Genomic DNA, 5,000 nt, shown 5'->3' with positions numbered 1-5,000 from the left:
CCCCGTCCCCCCCCCCCCCCTTTTTTTTTTTTTTGTCAGGCACTTAAAATGTCTGCCCGGCTGCCGGCGGCCAGGCAGGGAGCGGCTCTCTTACAAAGCTCGGCTCTCGCTTTCATGACCGCAAGACGCCTCTGAGGAAGAAGCCCTTTTTTTTTTCTTTTTTTTTCTCTCTCTCTCCCCTTTCTCTCTCACACACACACACACACACACACACACTCCCTCGCTTCTGTTCACAAAAGCTAGTGTGTGTACGTGTGTGTGTGCGCGCGTGTATGTATGTGTGGACAAGACATGTGAGTTTTTCTGTTTTTTGGCCGGTCTGATCTCCTGTCCAAGGCTCTCTGAGACACCCGAGAGGAGGTAACCTTTCTCTTTCTTTCCCTCCTGATCTGTCTCTCTCTCTGTCTCTTCTTTTGTCTTTTGTACTTGTTACCGTAGCAAACGCGCGCTTCTACTTTTGACTCGTTTAACTTCCGACAAGTAACCTACTCTGAAATGTTTTGCCTCCCGTTTACGGATGAGTCAGAGCTTGTAGCTTTTGTTTGGGAACGCTTTGCTATCGGAGCGTTTCCGAGGTTGTGGCTGTAAACTATTGTGTCTTATTTATCTCCTTCCTGGACAAACTAGTGCTTTATTTCGTTGTGTTCTTACGTTCCACCGTGCGCCGAAAAGACTGGCGCAGCACAGTAAGTGCCAACTCCTTTCCGTTTATAAACAGTAGCAATGTCACTGGAGCCTCATGCGATTCCTATCACTTCTGCCTTTAACGGGGCCACATGCACTGCCTGGAGATAGTGAGTGTGTGTGTGTGTGTCTGTCTGTCTGTCTGCCTGTCTGCAGGAGGCAGGGAAGGCTGCACTATGACCCATTTAGCAAACAGAGCCTCAATGCAGCACTGTGCAGAGTGCGGCTGTTTCTAATTATACCAGAAGGTGGGGGGGGGAGGTGGCGGGGGGGGGGGGGGGGGGGGAGGAGGAGGAGAAGAGAAAGAGTGCTCTTTGAACAACACATGGCCGCCCAGTACAGTCCCACACCACACTGGGTTTAGGCTTTGAAGCAATTCTTGTTGGTTCACCTTGCCTAGTGGTTTGACCCTCCATTGAGTCGGTTAAAGATATCTAAAGCAGTTTCTGTTTTGGTTGTGTGTGGGCGGAATGCTGAATGCGCATGTAACATGGTTTCACACATCTATTTGAGTGGTCCTGTGTGTTCCTACAGTGTTTGTGAGCACCTTCTGAAATCGAGGAAGGAGAAAGGGAAGGAAAGCGAGGTCTGGTCCAGCCTGCCCAGGAGATGTCAGGAACTCTGGCTTTTCTCAGGGAGCAGGAATGTGGAGCTCTGGGTAGCAGGGAGCAGGTCACATCGTTCTCAGATGGTTCTCTCTCTCTCTCTCTCTGTCTCTCTCTCTCTCTCTCTCTCTCTCTCTCTCTCTCTCTCTCTCTCTCTCTCTCTCTGTCTCTCTCTGTCTGCCTGGCCTGGCCTGGACACAGTGGCAGCTTTGTGTCTCTCATTGGGAACAGGGAAGAGACCCTTTAAACTAACCACACACACACACACACTATGAGCTATTCAGCGGGCTTTTTGTTATGCAAGATCAGAACGTTTTGTAGCATGCTCAATTCAACATGTTTGACTAGGCTCGAAGTGGCAGGATGCCATTCCAGTTTAGCCTCTCCGCGTACAGTAGAAAGAATTCAGCGCACAGCATCTAGGAAGTAGCCTAGGCCAAACCAGTACTAGTCTGGTAGGTCTAAGCAGTATGAGAACTGTGACCCAGGCCCTCTCTTGATGGGTGAGGTGGCCTTGCCTGGTCTGCCTGACCACGGGCCCTCTCACCAGGCTTCTCTGGGCATTGGGGGCATTGGGGTTTACCACACTGAGGGGGCATTGGGGTTTACCCAATGTCCCTGGGCCTCTGCTTTCTCTCTCTCTCACACACACACACACACACGCGCGCACACACAGAAGGCGAATGAGGAAGTGCCATGTTTACCGCTTCCTGGCAGGAAATACCACACTGCCACATCCGTAATGGGCCAATTGTTCACTGTGCGATTCTACTGTGATTCTCTGGCTGTATGATGGCACTAGAAGCGACGCCAGCTGGTGGCTGACTGGACCCAATAGCACCGTACCGTAGCATAGCACAACACCTCCCACTGTTAGCATAGCATAGCACAACACCTCCCGTGTTAGCATAGCATAGCACAACACCTCCCGTGTTAGCATAGCATAGCGCAACACCTCCCCGTGTTAGCATAGCATAGCGCAACACCTCCCCAATGTTAACATAGCATAGCGCAACACCTCCCAATGTTAGCATAGCATAGCGCAACACCTCCCCGTGTTAGCATAGCATAGCGCAACACCTCCCCAATGTTAGCATAGCATAGCACAACACCTCCCCATGTTAGCATAGCATAGCGCAACACCTCCCCATGTTAGCATAGCGTAGCACAACACCTCCCCATGTTAGCATAGCATAGCGCAACTCCTCCCCATGTTACCATAGCATAGCACAACACCTGTTCTAGGCTACGTCGTACTGTTGAAATGAACCAGTCACTTTCACGGGTCATATTGTGCCTTGCATAGGGGCCAGTACTGCTGATGTATCCAGGCGGGCAGCGCATTCCCCTCCAGAGAGAGTCTGTCTTCATTTGGGCCTAATGAAGACATCTGTAATGCAGTGCGACACACACACTACACAGGCTTTGACAGCTTATGTTGAAGGCCATATTTGTATTTGTAGGGCTGTCTGTATTTGTTTGTGCTTGAGAGAGGGAGGGAGTGTGTCTAAGTGTGTGTGTATTTGCATATACATGTCTGTGTGTGTGTGTGTGTGTGTCTGCATATACATGTGTATCTGTGTGTGTGTGTGTGTGTGTGTGTGCGCGCGCACGCTCGCATGTGTTCACATGTCTGTGTGTGTGTAACCAGAGCTGTGAGCTCCGCCGTGGTGACCTTGATCAGATAGCAGCCTCCTGTTTCCCCCAGGCTGTAGCAGCTTGTCAGTGGGGATGATGAAGGCACGCGGGCCTCCCCTCTACTTAGCTATGCATGAGCTCCAGCTTCTCCTTTACATTCCAGGGCACTCAGCCTTATCAAATATTTACTGCTGAATTATGGCCCCGCGCTGCAATGCAAGGGAAAAGGGCAATATTTTGGAGGTGCTTTGTCTGCTCACTGGTTTATATGCTTTCTGAGAACCCCACCCCCCCCCACCCCTCTTTCTCAGTGTGTGTGTGTGTGTGGCGTTGTTGTTGTTGTTGTAGGTGTGTGTGGTGTATGATTGTGTATTCTGAAGGTACACAGCCATTATTTCGTTGTCTGTCTGCCAACACGTTTTGAGAGAGAGGTTTTCCCGATTTTGGTAGAGCAAGAAAGTTGGTGTGTGCGTGTGTGTGTGTGCGTGTGTAGGGTGGGGAAGCAACGGTCGCAGTCCAATTTTCATGTTTGTTCTTGATTCCAAAACAATAAGGCCTTTTATGAGAGAAGGATGTTTGGATGGAGCCTCCAGATCTAACGGTCTCTGGCATCCTGTCTCACTGGTGAGCAGTTGGGCCAGAATACCGCGGTACCACAGAGACATCATGTATCCTCGTTGTCAGTTTCTTCTTGACACTTTTATCTCAGAGGGATAGATCATAGAAAAAGAAGACATTTGTATTTCTGCATGTCGACAGTTACATTTGAACTCTCAATGGTTGGACACTTAAGAACGCTGTGAAACCCTCTGAATGAACCCCCCCCCCCCCCCCCCCCCCCTTAGCCTACATAGTTTCATCGTTGCGGCCAAGCCCAGGTTTTTCCTTTAAGAGGTGGCTCTGATCCGACTGCGTAGCTATATTTATCTGGCCTAGAAAAGTCGGGTGGAAGTGCAGCGAGCTGCTTGGACAACGGCAGCAGCTGTAGCCCCGTTTCAACCCTGCCGATCGGGCCCTGTCGACGCTGAGCCCCGGCCCGCAGCCTGTGCTCCCGCTGCTCATCCACTTACGCGATCGGATTGATAAAGTCAATCTCCACCTCTCCTGTAACAACGTTTGGCCTCCCTGTTCACAGTCGGTCCCGAGGAACTTCTAGCCACAGACGAGACGAGACGGTCCGTCGGGTCGATGTCTGAGCAAAGCGCGATGCCTTCGGGGGGGGGGGCAGAGCAGGGGGGGGCGGGGGGGGGTCCGATCGATTTTAGCTGTTTTGAGCAGAGCCGTCACCGAGCGCGGAAAGAGCGATGCGAAATCGCCACCGTAGCTGGTTGGAGCTCCGACCGTCCCCATCGAGCGGAGGGGACGGTTGTTGCCGCGCCGTCATGGTTGTAGTTTAGGTTTAGGGAAGCGCTGTTTTCTGCGGTTTGGCCTTGAAACGGAGCGTTTGTGCTACTTTCAGATCCTGCCACTGCTCTCTTGAGACTGGCTCAGCTTTTAGTTTGAAAGCTCGCAGCTAGAGGCACAGCCATTGACTGACTGGCATGCCGGAGTTAGAACATCCTTTTGAGTTTTGCACACACGCGCACACACGCACACATTTGGGTTTCTCCACCAAGTACTAAGTCATGTTTTGCTTGGGGATCAAATACTTATTTCCTTCGATCAAATGCAAATGAATTTATAACTTTATATAATGTGTTTTTTCTGGACTTTTTTGTTGATATTCTGTCTCTATTTGTTAAACTAAAAGTACCATAAAAATTATAGACCCCATTTCTTTGTAATCGGGCAAAATAACAAAATCAGCAGGGGATCAAATAATTATTTCCCCCACTGTATACACATACACACACACGCACATATATATACACACATACACATACACACGCACACACACGCACATACACACACACATACACACACACACACACAAACTAGGTGTGTATCTACTGTCTAAGGATACACTATAGACTCTGCCGTCTTACTAGGAAGCTAAAACGAAGCGCAGCAAAAACCTTTTAAAAGAACAAATTATCTAGTAGGCTGTTTTGACAACCCAGGTCTCCTGAAGCA

General features: G+C 50.0%; 1 protein-coding gene across 7 annotated transcripts in view; it reads left to right on the top strand.

The window, feature by feature from the left end:
* Positions 1–5,000, top strand: part of jmjd1cb (jumonji domain containing 1Cb) — a 95,064-nt gene that overhangs the window by 50,279 nt on the left and 39,785 nt on the right. The gene's annotated exons all lie outside the window — the stretch shown is intronic.

Source organism: Argentina silus (genome assembly GCF_951799395.1).
Source record: "Argentina silus genome assembly, chromosome: 16".
In the NCBI taxonomy this organism is placed as follows: Eukaryota; Metazoa; Chordata; class Actinopteri; order Argentiniformes; family Argentinidae; genus Argentina; species Argentina silus.
This window is presented reverse-complemented; position numbering and strand designations above follow the sequence as displayed.